This window comes from Callospermophilus lateralis, chromosome 4, assembly GCF_048772815.1.
Source record: "Callospermophilus lateralis isolate mCalLat2 chromosome 4, mCalLat2.hap1, whole genome shotgun sequence".
In the NCBI taxonomy this organism is placed as follows: Eukaryota; Metazoa; Chordata; class Mammalia; order Rodentia; family Sciuridae; genus Callospermophilus; species Callospermophilus lateralis.
Window position 1 is genome coordinate 14,868,930 of NC_135308.1, and position 14,624 is coordinate 14,883,553.

Sequence of the window (14,624 nt, forward strand, 5' to 3'; positions counted from 1 at the left end):
GTGATGGGTGAACAGAGTTGACTACTAGTCACCCCTCGGTATCTGTGAGAGATTGGTTCCAGCCACCACCCCCTTCACACCCAGATCTATAGATGTTTAAGTCCCTTAAATAAAATGACAGAGCACAGTATACGTAGATAACCTACACACATTCTCCTGTAAGGTTTAGAACATTTCTAGATTCCTTATGATATGGAATACAATGTAAATTCTATACAAAATAGTTGTATTTTTAAACTTTGTATTATTTTTATTATATTGTGATTTTCCCCCATATTTTGATCAGAATTTGACTGAATTCATGGATATAGAACTTGTGAATTTGGAGGGTCAATTGTGTACTCCCCAATTTTTAATGTGTTGTATTTGAGGTTTTTCTACAATAAAATAAGAAACATGTTTCCTGCCAACATGTAGTGTATTAGTTATCTGTTGCTGCATAACGAATTATCTGAAACCCTATCAGCTTAATACAGCACACAACTCTTGTCTCATTTTCTGTGGATTGGGAATCTGGGCTTGGCTTAGCTGGGGTCACTGTTTTGGAGTCTCTCAGGCTGCTGTTTTTCTGAGGCTGCAGCCATCTCTCATTGGCTGGTGGGGTGGGGTACAGTTGTAAGCTCACACGGGTCAGATCCTCCCTGGCTGTTGTACAGGGGTATCAATTATTTGTCACGTCGACTTTTCCATGAGGCTGAAAACAGCATGGAAACCTGCTTCCTCTAAGCGAGAGCCGCAAGAGAGAAGGAAGCCGTGGCGAAGATGGAAAACACGGCCCTTCATAACCTAGTCTTGGAAGTGACAACCCATCATTTCTACTGAATTCTGTTCAAGGAAGAAAGTGAGTGCTGTCACACTCCAGGGGATGCCAACATCAGGAGTCAGGGATCCATGGGAGCCCCTCAGAGTGAGCAAATGATTTTGCTGGCCTCTAAACGTTTTTTCTACTCGACATCAAATCCATCTCGTGTTTTCCTGCTGCTTCCAGGGACCTCATGGATTCACTATTGACAGGCAGCACTTCACTTCCAATTAGCTCATCAGGTTGATCCAACAGAATGCAGGGTGATACAGGGTGACTCCACATTATTATCATTTGGTGCTGGTCGAAAACAGGCCCTGAGCCATTCCCACTGGGAAATGCAAAGTACCAGATGAGAAACATAAAAACCTGCACTGGGAAGTGGCCCAGTGGAAGCCCGAGAGACAGAGGGCAGGAAGAGAAGCAGGGCATCAACTGAGGGTGAACTGGCTCATCATGTTACCATCGGCCCTCAGAAGTGTCTAGTATCTGGTAAATGGTCCTTGACTCTCGGGGGAGGGAGGGAATCCAAGGGCACCAGACAGTACCAGAGAGGGAGGGTGAATCAAGAGAGGAGGTGGAGTCCTTAAGAACGCCACAGAGTCCAATCCATTCTGAGTGTAGACTATGAAGTGTGGTGGGCAGGACCCTGGGAGGAGCAGGAAACGCCTTGATGGCGCATCTGTAAGTGCTTGTGCAGGCCCCGGCAACCCACCCAGGTCCTGACCATCACTCGTGGTCTCCAGTAGAGTCTCCTGGCCAGCTCTCAGGAGAACTGTGCCTGACCCCAGGACGCAGCTGACCTGACCAGCAGAGGACTTGGGTCACGTGATTTAACTTCTTTGTGTCTCAGTTGTTGGTTTACAAATGGGGGATAATCGTGGCATATATTGTTTAGTCTTTTGTATATATGAGACGAGTTATTTCATGAAAAAAAAAAAGAATTATTATCAGTATCTAGAAAACACTCAACAAATGTTAATCATCAGAATAATAGCACTGTTACCATTATTTAAACTTTTACACAGACAGTCTGCTGTCTTGGGATATACCTTTCTGGGAGTTGGAGAGACGGGCATCCCGTCCTTTCTTAGCACAGCTTCAAGAAACGCTCCCCACTCATAGGGTCCCTGAGGGTCTGGAACCTTCTTTCATCTCAGAGAGGAGGAAGGCGAGCACCATTCCGATCCCAGGAGGCTCTGAGTCTGGAGAGCGGGATGGAGTTCTTCCTGTGTTTGTTGTTTTAATTTCTGAAGGCACTCCCCCGCCAGCTGGGGGGAGTCTGAGGAGAAGAGGGAATGCTGAGCACCCAGGAGTCTGTGCGGCTGTGATTAGATGGCTTAGGCCCAGCAGCAGCAGCTGTTAATCCTGACTATTAATTAGAAGATGGGGGGAGAGGACCAGCCGGTGAGCTCAGTTAAGCCTGAGCAGCACTCTGCCTTCTTCGGCAGCGTAATCCCCTTTGGGGCTTGGGCAAGCTTGGGCCCCAGGAGAAGCGCCAGGAGGGCCAGCACCAGCAGGCACCTGGCATCAAAGGCTCAGATGTCTCTGCTCCCAGATGTAAGCATCACTTCCGCTGGGACAGCACTTTAGAGCTTTCCAGGTTCCTCTTGAACATGCGGCAAAGGCACGTGTTTTTATTCCTGTTTTGAAGACCAGGAAGGAAGCCTGGGAGTGTCAGTGGGATCTGTAACCACGGGCAAAGGGACCAGGCTCCTCCCAGGTGCAGGTCTTCACACTTTGCACTCCACAGGGCCAGGGGCAGAAGAGATGCTGGTGCTCCGTTTGCTGGGAAATCAAAGCCTAAAGGATCCACCCATGACCTTGAAGATCTTTACACAGGACTTGATGCCTAGATGGAGCCCTGCCCTCCCCCAGTGCCTAGAGGTTCATATTTTGACTCCAGAACTGACCTCATTTTTATCCTTGCCACCACCATGAGAGGAAGCCACACTAGGAATGCTAGTCTGTTCTTCTGAAGATGGGAAAGGACAGAGGGAGAATGGTGCAGGTCAGCTCATCTGAGTGAAAGGGCAGGAGTGTGATCCTGAACCAGGTCTGCGGGTGCCTTCAGCAGGACGTGCTCACCAGCTCTTCGACACTGTTCTCCAAGTCGCTTTGCTCTGTCTTCCCTGTTCCCTGTACCTGCCCCTGTCCTCTGTTTGCTCAGGACCCAACTCAAGACTCCTCTTTCCCAGAAGGTCTTGTGTGATTACAGTGGTCTCCATCCATCTCCTCTTTCCTGGACTCCCTTGCATGTCGTGGGTTCCAGGGACACATGATGTACCAGGAGGCGGGGGGGCTCAGGAGACCGGCTGCTGTAGTGGCAGGGAACACAGAAGAGAAAAGAAGATGGAGCTCTAGCTTGGATCTTCTGACAAGCTGTGCAGCCTGCGTCAACCCCTGAACTTCACCTTTCCTGGTTCCTCATCCATGAAGTAAGTGTGGAAGTGAAAGCCGGGCATCCAGAGAAGAGGTGTGGGAGAAGCTCTGCCGAATGTTGGTTTCTGGGATCTCACATTGTTAGTGGGAGTTGGGACAGCTTCTGGGAGCCCAGCTAGCTGGACCTCGGTGTTCTTTACTTCTCTCTTTCTCATTTTAGCAGGAGGAGCTTTGTGGGGTTGCCAAGAGACAATTCAGCAGCTCTCAGGGATGAAGGTTCAAAATATGGGATTCAAAATCTGAACATGCCAGGCTGAAGCTCTGGTCTGTCATTTGCCTTCTGGGATGGTGACAATGATGATGAGGATGGTGGTGATGAAGCTGATGACCACCATCTCCCTACACTTTTGGATGCTCATAATATTCCAGATTTTATATTCAGGCTTCACATGCATAATCCCAACTAATCTTCATAGGAAAACAGAAACAGTTTCATGTCAGTTTTACTAATAAGGAAACTGGTTTACAGAGGTTGAATAATTTACCATTCTGCTGGCAAGTGACATGGAGGGTTTTTAATTCACACTTTGCAATTAACAAAGCATACATTCGTGGTCAAGTTACACAATCTTTTCAAGGCCCATTTTCCTCACTGAATATAAGAATAAAAGGGAGGAATGGTGGAATGAAATTGGCCAAATTATGCTGTGCACATATGTGAATATACCACACTGAATTCCACCTGTATGTATATCTAGAAAGTACCAATTAAATAACAATAAATTAATAGAAGGAAGTCAGAGGGGTAGAGGAAGAAAAACAGTGGAAGAGGAAGTACTGGTGTCTAAAATGGGGAATTATATTCCATGCATGTATGATTATGTCAAAATGAACCCTGCTGTTATTTGGGTCACTCTGAAGTGGATCTCTATTGTTTATCCTTTACTGTCTTCATTCTCTATGTGAAATGGAAAGCCTGTAGAGACGAAATGGCTCAAATGGCTCCTATAACAGGTGAGTCCGCTGAGACCCAGGAAGTCCGTGGTCTGATTCAGATGGCATGCCCTGTTACAGGCAGTGAAGAAGTTTGTCCTCATGCCCCTTGCTTCCATTAGAAGTATTAGACAGCAGATTAGCCGTGTACTCTATGTTTTGGGACTAAACTTTTTATTATTTTGAGGTCATCATGGAGGCACATGTTGTTGTGAGAAATGATAGATTCCCTGTACCCTCTACCCAGTTTCCCTGAATGGTAATTTTGCACATAACCATAGTACAATACCACAACCAGGGAACTGACCTGGCTATAGTCAGGATACAGAGCACTTACCCCTCTGCAAAGATCCACCATGTATTTTTTTTTTAATATTATGTAGTATCACAAGTTAAACTTTTTTTTTTTTTTTTTAATTTCACCAGGTATCCTTATAAAGCCACACCCAGTGCCTTCTGGTGCTGTTCTTCCCACCCCTGGCAACCTCTGATCTGTTCTCCCTTTCTATAGTTTCTTCCAAGAAGTTTCTATAAATAGAATAACACAGCAGGTAACCTTGTACGTTTGCTTTTTTTTTTTTTTTTCCTACACAGCATAATCCTTTGGAGGTTTGTCCAGGTTGTTGCACGTATTAATAATTTGTTCCTTTTTACAGCTGAGGAGTATTTCATGGCACCACTATTGGTTTAACCAATCACCCGTTGACAGACATCTGGGTTGTTTCCAGGTTTTGACAGTTATGGGCAAAGCTTCTATGAACATTCACCTACAGGCTTCTGTGTCAACATGAGTTTTCACTTCCCTGTGATGAATGTCCAGGAGTGCAGTAGTAGCATGTTTTGCTTTATTTTAAGAAACTGCCAAACTTCTTTCTAGAGCGGCTGAACCTTTCATTTGACATTCCCGTCAGGTTCTCAGCATCCCCGCCAGCTTTTGCTGGTGTCTCTAGTTTTCACTTTAGCCATTGCAATTGGTGCTTAGGGATATCTTACTGTGGTTTTAATTCACATTTGCTGATGGCTAATGATGTGCAGCATCTTTTCATGCGATCACTTGGCATTTGTATGCCCTCTTTGGTGAAATATCTTTGTATATTTTGCCCATTTTCTAATTGGATTATTTTTCTGTTGCGTTTTGAGAGTTCTTTGTGTAATCTAGATGCTGGTCTGTTGTTGGATACATGGTTTGCAAATGTTTATGCTCCATCTGTAGAGTATCTTTCCCATGTCTTAACACAGTTTATGCTGAGATTTTTCACTCTGATGGGATGCGATTTATTAATTTTTCCTTTAATGTATTGTACATTTGACACCAAACCTAAGGATGTTTTGCCTGGTCTCAATCCCAGATTTCTTTTTCTTTTTTTTTCCTGAAAGATTTAGTTATACATTTAAGTCTGTGGAACATTTTGAGCTATTTTTTTTTTTTAATAAAACACAAGTTTAAGGTCAAGATTCTTTTTTTTTTTTTTGGTTTTGGCCTGTGGAAATCTAATAGTTCCAACACCATTTGTTGGAAAGTCCGTTATTCCCCCACTGAATTGTTCTTGTACCTTTGCCCAGCGTCAGTTGGCTGAATCTGTGTAGTTGTGTTCTGCATGCTCTGCTCTGTTGCATATAGCCTGGGTCTGTCCCAATACAAGTCTTGATTACTACAATGTAATAATTCTCAAAATTGAGTAGACAAATTTATTTCCATGTATACTTTCATTTTATAGTCCATGTAAGCTTAATATAATTAAATTTTAGAATAATCTTCTCTACAACCTCAAAAGATCTTCCTAGGGTTTTAATAGGCATTGTACTAAACCTGTAAACCAATAAGCAGAGAATTGGTACTTTACTACATGGAGTTTCCTGGTCCACGTCTCTCTGTGTGCGTGGACCTCTGAGTTCTTTCAATGGCATTTGGTATACAACAGTTTTTGGTATACAAGTCCTGTACATAACTTACTAAACTTACACCTAAATTTTCAGTGCTTTTTGAGGGATTATAAATGGCATTAAATTTGTCATTTTGGTGCCCATGTGGTCTTTGTTAGTTGTACAGGAATGTGATTGGTTTTCACGTTTTTATCCATGCACAACAATTATACAGGTTTCATTGCAGCATATTCATACGTGTATATAATACATCTAGTCAATTTCTAACCCCAGGACTTCCCCTTTTGCTCCCATCCGTGCCCCTCCTGGTCCCCTTGCTCTGTCCTGATGATCTCCCTCTGCTTTCATGCAATCCTTTCCTTCTTTCTTCTGTCCTTAACTTCCATGTATGTGATCTATGTGTCTCTTTTCTTTTGGGGGAAGGGGGTACTGGAGATTGAACTCAGGGGCACTTGACCACTGAGCCACATCCCCAGCCTGTTTTGTATTTTATTCAGAGACAGGGTCTCACTGAGTTGCATAGGGCCTCACCATTGCTGAGGCTGGCTTTGAACTCCTGCTTCAGCCTCCTGAACTGCTGGGATTACAGGCGTGTGCCACCAGGTCCGGCGATCCTTGTGTTTCTGAGTCTGGCTTATTTTGCTTAATTTGATGTTTTCCTGTCTCATCCATTTCCCTGTAAATGACATAATTTTGTTCTTTTGTATGGCTGATGATTCCATTGTGTAAATAGACCACATGTTCTTCTTTCATTCATCTGTTGATGACACCCAAACTGATTCTATAACTTGACTATTGTGATTTTGCTGTGATAATCATAGGTTAGTTTGTATTTCTAAAGCAGGCTGACTTTAATCCTTTCAGCTAAATACCAACGAGTGGTAGAGCCGAATCATGTGCTAGTGTTATATTCAGCATCTTTGAGGAAACTTCATACTGATTTCAATCGTGGCTGTACCAATGATATTCCTAACCAACAATGTGCAAGAGTTCCTTCTTCTCAGCCTTTTCACCAGTATTTATTGCCGTATGTATTCTTTTATGATTGACATTCTGACTGGGGTGAGATGGAATATGAATGTAGTTTTGATCTGCAAGAAAACCAAATTTTGTATGTTTATCTTATATCCTGGGATCATCTTGAACTCACTCCCTGATTTTTTTTTTTGAGATGATTTTGTACTTTTATTTTTCATTTGAAGGTTTTCTGTGTAGTCAATCATGTAGTCTGCAAGTACGGGTGGTGTTATTTCTTCCTGTCTGATCTGTATGTCTTTTATTTCTTTTTCTTGCCTTATTGCACTAGCTAGAATATCCAGCACCATATCAAACAGGAATAGTGAGAGAAAACGTCTCTCATTCTTCAGTCTTTCACCATTAAGTGTAATATAATCCATAGATTTTGTAGATACTCTTTATGAAACTGAAGTTTCCTCTATTCAAATATTTTCTGAATGATTTTATCATAAATGACTATTTAATTTTTCAAATGCTTTTGCTCATGAATTTATGTGGCCGTATAATTTTTCCTCTTTAGCTGGCTAATAGTCACATTGATTTTGAATAGGAGCTAATCTTTTATCCTTGGAATAAGCCCTCTTGGTTATGGTATATAATTTATTTTTATATATTGCTGAACCCTATATGCTCATACTTTGTGATCTATATTTATTAATGATATAGTTCTGTGATCTCCCTCCCACCCTCTCCCCTTCCTTCACTTCTCTTCTCCTTCCCCTTTTTATGCCTTCTTTTTACGATCTTTCTTTGGTTTTGGTATTAGTAATACCAGGTTTATGAAATGAATTGGAAAGACTTCCCTTTCATCCCACTTCTATTTTCTGTAAGAGATGATGTAGAACTGATGTTAATTCTACCCCAAATATTTGGTAAATTTCTAGTAAAATATTTTGGATCTGGAGTTTTCTTTTTTTTAGGAGTTTATGAACTGCACATTCAATCTCTTTTGTTGTTATAGGAATTCAAATTTCTCACTTCATATGGGGTGAGTGGGTCATTGGTGTGTTTTGAGGTTATCAGTCCATTTTATCTAATGAGTAAATCAATGTGTCTAGAGTGAACATTGTATTTCTGAATTATTTTTTCTGTGCAGTGATAGCCCATGTTTAATTCCTGATAATAACACTTTGAGTCTTCTCTATTTTTTTTTTCCTGTTGTAGCTAGCTAGAGGTTTGTCGATTTTATTCACCTTTTCAAAGAATTAGGATTTTTTTGTTTCATTGAGTTTGCTTTTTTATTGTTGTTGTTTTGCTTTAGATTCTATTGATTTCTACTCTTCATTGTTTTCTTCTTTGACGTGATTTGGATTTATTTCACTCTGCTTTTTCTAAGTTGTTGATGTGGAAACTTAGATTATTGATTTGAGACTTTTTCCCTTTTTCCCAATAGATATATTTAGTTCCATAAGTTTCCTTTTTGGTACTACTTTAACTATGTACCACAAATTTTGATGTGCTGTATTTTGATTTTATTTAGCTAAATGTATTTTTTAAACACCCTTTGACAATTCTCTTTGACCCATGGGCATTTAGGAGTGTATTGTTTGGTTTTCAAGTATTTGGAGTGTTTCTGGTTATTTTTTATTTATTTATTTATTTATTTTGCTATTGATTTCTAGTTTGATTCTGTTGTGGTCAAAGAACATACTATTTATGACCCCAATTCTCTTAAAACTGTTGAAGTTTATTTTATGGCCCAGGATATGGTCTGCATTGGTTCAGTTCCAGGAGAGCTTGAAAAGTACATGTGTCCTACTGTTATTTGGTGGAGTGTTATAAATGTTGATCAGATTCTGTTGGTTAATGGCATCATTGAGTTCTTTATTCTTTCTTTCTTTCTTTTTTTTTTTGTCCGGCCTTTATAACAATTGTTGAGAGAGGTATATTGAAGCCCTGAACCGTAATCATAGATTTGTATATTTCTACTTTCACTTCTATAAGTTTTTGCTTCCCCTGAATTGCAGCCCTATTGGCAACACAGACATGTGTGGGATTGCACTTTTATTCTTATGTAACGCCTCTGCCTCTGGTAATTTGCTTTGCTCTGAATTCTATTTTATTGAATATCAATAGCCATACCTATTCTTTTCTGATTAAAGCTTGCATGATTTATCTTTTCCTTTTCATTTACATTCTACTTACTTATGTAGTTATACTGGAGATACAACTACACACAGTGTATGTTGGAGTCATGTTGTTAATAGATTTTGCAAATTCTTTTTAAAAGAATTTGGTATATTTAGATCATTTGCATTTAATGTAATTATTGATATGCTAGAGGCTTAAGCCTGAAATTTTGTTATTTCTTTTCTCTGTTTACTTTTCAGCTTTGTTTTTCCAGCCTTCTTGTGGTTTAAGTGAACATTTTATAGAATTTGATTTGAGATTTATCTATAGTGTTTTTGAATGAATAGGCTTTTTAGTGTTTCCCTGGGTATTATGTCAAGTAGATTTATCACAGTCTATTGGCATCATTGTACCAGTTCAAGAAAAGAAAACTTACTTCCCTATATCCTAGTTATTATATGATTATTTTAAGTGCTGTGTCTGCGTGCATTTAGAACTACTCCAGACAGTGTCATAATTTTATTCAAACATGATTTAGAAAACTCAGGAAGTAAATGGAATGCTAAGGTATTTTTCCTTACCATGTTCTTTTTTTTCTCCTGAATCTTTTCTTTTTAGAGAAATTTCCTTTGGCCATACTTTTAGGTCGCATCTGCTGGCCAATTCTCCAAGTCTTCATTTACCTGAGAATGTCTTCTTTTGTGAAGATTTTTGTTTTTCTGTTTTATTCTGGATGTAGCTTTCAGGTTGAGTTGTTTCCTTTTAGCATTTGAAAAATAAATCACTTCTTTGTGGCTTTGGTGTCACGTTCGTGGGTTTTCCTCATGGTAAGACGTGGTTTCTTTCTCACTGCCTTCCAGGTCTGCCTTCGGTTTTTCAAAAGTTTGACTCGGAAGTTTCATAGATCACAGTGGTTTAGGGGAGGGCCTTGTTAGGATTCCTTAGTTCTCTGACTTTGTAGGCTTGTGTTTTTTCCTCAATATGGGATTCTTTTATTCAATATTACTTTAAGTACCTTTTCAACCCTGCCTTCTTTCCCTTGGACATTCCTATAACAGAACTTTAGATCATTGCCACAATCTCACAAGTCTTTTGAGTATGTATTTTAAGGTTTTTTTCTTCTAGTATAGATTTTTTTCTTTGTTCAGATTAAGTAATTTGTATTGTTGTCTTCCAATTCATGTATTCTTTCCTAGATCTCTTCATTGAGTTTTTTTTTAATCATTGCATTTTTCAGTTCTAAAATCGCAATTATTTTTCTGCCTAGCTCCTATTTCTTTACTGAGACTATTTTTCATGTAAGTGTGCTTATAATTGCTTAGCGACACATGTTGATGATGACGGCTTTAATCTCTTTGTCAGATAATCCTGCCATCTCTGTCATACTTGGAGTTGACATCTACTGATGTTCTTTTTTCATTCAGTTGAGACCTTCCCAATTCTCAGTATGACAAATAATCTCCCATTGAAACCTAGACATTTTAGGTGTCATGTTCGGTGACTATGGATTTTCTTTGAACCTCTTATTTTAGCTAGCTTCCTCTAATACCGCGGCCCATCTCCTTACTGCCTGGTGGAAGAAGTCTGGGTTCTGCACTGGGTTTCTGAGGATATCCTAGAAGAGTGCTGCTTGTTAGAGTTGAGTGGCAGCTCTGCCCCCTGCTGGGCCCCACTGATAGAATCCTGGTTGGGAGGGCTTGGGCCGACTCCTAAGTCTTCCCTGTGTTCTCCACTGACACTCTGTTGGAGGTCCAGGGTGGCTTATTACCTCCTCACAAGTCATCCCAGACGAAGTTCTGGCTCCCTGCTTTATTTTCTCTGACACCACCCAGAGTTAGAGGTGCCCATTATTAGGAAGGTCATAAACCTAGGCTCACTAATATGGGTCCAGGTAGGAAAAGAGACGCAGATTTTTTTCCTATTGTGTTTCACTGGAATAAAGCATCTATTATCCAAAATTTTCTCTCTTTCTAAAGCATCCCTTTCTTGGTCATTTGACTAAAGATAGCAGACGTTTGTTGAAGGTTTTTATTTCTCCCCACCCACATGCTTTTCTGGGTTGCTGGTTTCTTCAGTTCTAAGAATGAACACTCACGCACAAGGAGATCCAGGGAACACGTCACCATGTTGTTCCTCAGGTCCTGAGGTCCCAAGCCAGTCTGCCTTCTCTGCTCCACCTTTCATTTTTTAAAATGCTTTGTCTATGTATAATGTCCAGGGGTTTTCATTAGGCTTATTTGGATGAAAAGGGAAAACCATGTGTCATCTATAAAAATTCCAGCTATATATATATATTTTTTTCCTCTCCTGAGGGAAATTTCAATTAATTAGCCAAATTCCTAAAGAAAAACTATGAAGAATACATAAAAGAGTGGCAGAAAATGTGGAATTTGGCACGTCTGTCCAGCAACATTTCAGGTAGAATTTTTAGCCTCATCCTCCCAAACAAAGTGGGTAGATTGACCTCATTTAGGGTCTGTGAATGCTCTTCTGGAGTGTGAGTTGCCTGTTACCCGTGTTTGAAATTATCTGTAAAGTTTCGTGGTTAAGAAATACCTGTGTTTATCTGTAGAGGTGACACACTTTTCAGTAGAGTCCCCAAGGCTACATGCCCCCTCCATTTAAAAGTATGATCCAGAAAGCCTCAGTGTTGGCTTTTTCCAGAACACCATTGAAATGCTTCCTTTCCAGGTCACTCAGGCTTTTCTGTCCCCTGCTTTGGCACTGTGCCACAGAGAGGCTCCAATTAACAGTCCCACAAACATCACTGCGGCGACATTGCCAAGAATGCTTCCTCTGTGGACTGTGTCCCCCTCAGGAAGACCCTTGGGAGAGAGTCTCCTGGGCCTATCAGCCTGAAAGGCTGAGTTCTGCTTTTCTGTGACAACTGGCTTTCTTTCAAAATTGTTTTTTCCTATCACAGAGAGTCTGCTTTTTGTAACTGTGTGTTTTCTCCTGTCTTTCTCTTGGCTGTTGGGAAGCCCTGGGTCACATTTTGGAGCTGTTGGTGGTAGCATACCAGATCTTATGGTCAGCATCTGAGAGTCTGTAAGTTTATTTTACCCTTAATTTTCATTCCCCAATTTTCCCCTCAGTGTCTTCTTAGGCCAGTAATATTTTATATTGTGGGCATTTTAGAAGGTACCTCAAATACTTATAGCAAGAGGCAAGGGCAGATATATAGGTAAAGAGAGAGAGAGAGAGAGAGAGAGAGAGAGAGAGAGACAGACTGACTGACTTACTCTCCAGTAGTGCTGGGTCTATTTTTCCAAATGCCATGGCATGGGCACAGTGACCCAGCTGCTCCATGGCCAGTCTCACTCCCAGTGGACTTTGTCCTGCTGCACATGGGTATGAATGAACACTGACCTTAGGCTGAAGGCCTGCTTTACCCCCAAGCTCCAGGTGGGTTGGTTTGAGGACATTAGTGAAGAGGTACTTCCTTAGGGAGTAGGGTGCACCATCAGTCCTGAATGCCCTGTCCCTCTCTTCCCATCCGTGCCACTTGCTGCCAGTGTATTTGTCACCAGAGTTGCCACAAACCCTTCTTTAAAAGGGATCCTGAATATACCAATGGGACAGAGAAAGCCACCTCTTCCCATGCTGCCTAAGCTCTGTCTAGTCTAGGACTCTGAAGGGACCACTTTTGTGACTCTTTCATTCTGCTCCCTTCTCCTCTGTCAACCTTGAACTGTGCAGGCAGAGAGGGGGCCCAGGGGGTTCTCTGCCACCAGGATCTGGGCCGGCACTTGCCTCTGTATTTCCTGGTTGCCTAAAAATTCATGCAGAACTCAACGCCGTGCACACTCTTTTAGGATCTAGACTGTGTGTCTCCCTCCCCGTGTAGAATGGAGATGATGGAATATTAGCCTCCTCGTAGGTATGAAATAACCTATAACCCTACCTGTAATGCTCATCTCTAAGCCTTACCTGTAAACCTCACAGGTAACCCTCACCTATAACCTCATCTGCAAGGATTTTAGGTAAGGAATTATGTAATTAAGACTGTCTTGTCTCTATAAAATTCCAATGTCATGGTCCTAAGCACACCTGTCTTTCCCGCCTTGGAGTCTCCTCTCACGCTATTTGTCCGGAGTGTCTCGTTTTCCTGGTCTCATCTCAGCCTGTCTCCTGCCCCCAATACTTCTCCCTCCCCAACCTGTCAGTGGCGTGGCCGCCTCTCCTCTACATAATTTTTGTTCTATAAGATTTTTCAGAATTAAGCTATTTCAAGTGGTTCTTGAACTGCAGTGCGCTGAAGAATCCCCAGAGGGCTTTGCTAAAGTACAGATTCCTGAACCCCACCCCATCTGCAGCAGGCACCTCAAGGGCTTCAGATACAGGTAGAGTTAGTTGAAGCCCAGGGGGAGGAAATGTAGGTCCCTAGGGTCATTTGCTAGGGTCACCATAATACCGTGCCATAGACGGGTGAATCACAACAGAAACTTATTTCTTCATGATTCTGTAGGCTGGAAGTTAGAGACCAACACGTCAGCCATGTTGGTCCTCTCAGAGAGTGAAGGCAGGATCTTCTCTAGCCTCACTCCTTGGCTTAGAGATGGTCATCCTTTCCCAGTGACCTCTTATTTCTTCTACGTCCTTGTGTCTGTGTCTAAATGTCCCTTTTTATAAGGACAGCTGTCCTATTGGATTAAAGTCTGTCCTAATGACCTCTTGGTAATATAATGACTTCTTTTAATATCCTGTCTCCAAATATGGCCACATTCTGAGTTACAACGGGTTAGAACTACAACATAAGAATTTTGGGGGAACACAATTCAGTCAACAATTCATCCGAGGCAGTGTTTCTAAAAACCCTTTGGAAAAAATGGTTATGACTTATGTATCCCTTAAGATTTTCAGCTCAAGAAACAGAAGACTAACAGCAGCAGCTTAACAAATAGAAACTATTTTTTTTTTCCACCCAACAAGAACTCTAGGAGGAAGTCCAGGGCTGGATCTGCGGTTGCAAGATGCCACGCAGGAGCCGGTCTCCTTCCATCATTCCTCTCCACCATTCATTTTGTGTGCCTTTCCTAGAAAGCCAGAAAATGAACTCTGCATCCCTAGACATCTTGTCTATTCTGCTCAGGGAGAAAGAATAAGAATAAGGAGAAAGGTCTGTGCCAACTGAGTCAGCTATTGAAGAAATAACAAATATTTGTATGCGCATGTCCATTCAGCCTTCGGTTTCCCTGGGTTCTCCATCCACAGATGAAACCTAGTGTGGGTTGGAAATAATTTTTTAAAAATTGGACCTGTACTAAACATGCATGGACTTTTTTTTCTTGTCATTATTCCTTAAACAATATAGTATAACAATTTTCTGCACAGCATTAACGTATTAGAAACAATCTAGCAATGATTTAAAGAGTACAGGAGCATGGGTATAAGTTGTATGCAAATACAGCACCATTTGTATGAAGGACTGGAACATCCACAGATTTTGTTATCAGTGGGGAGTTCTGGAACCAAC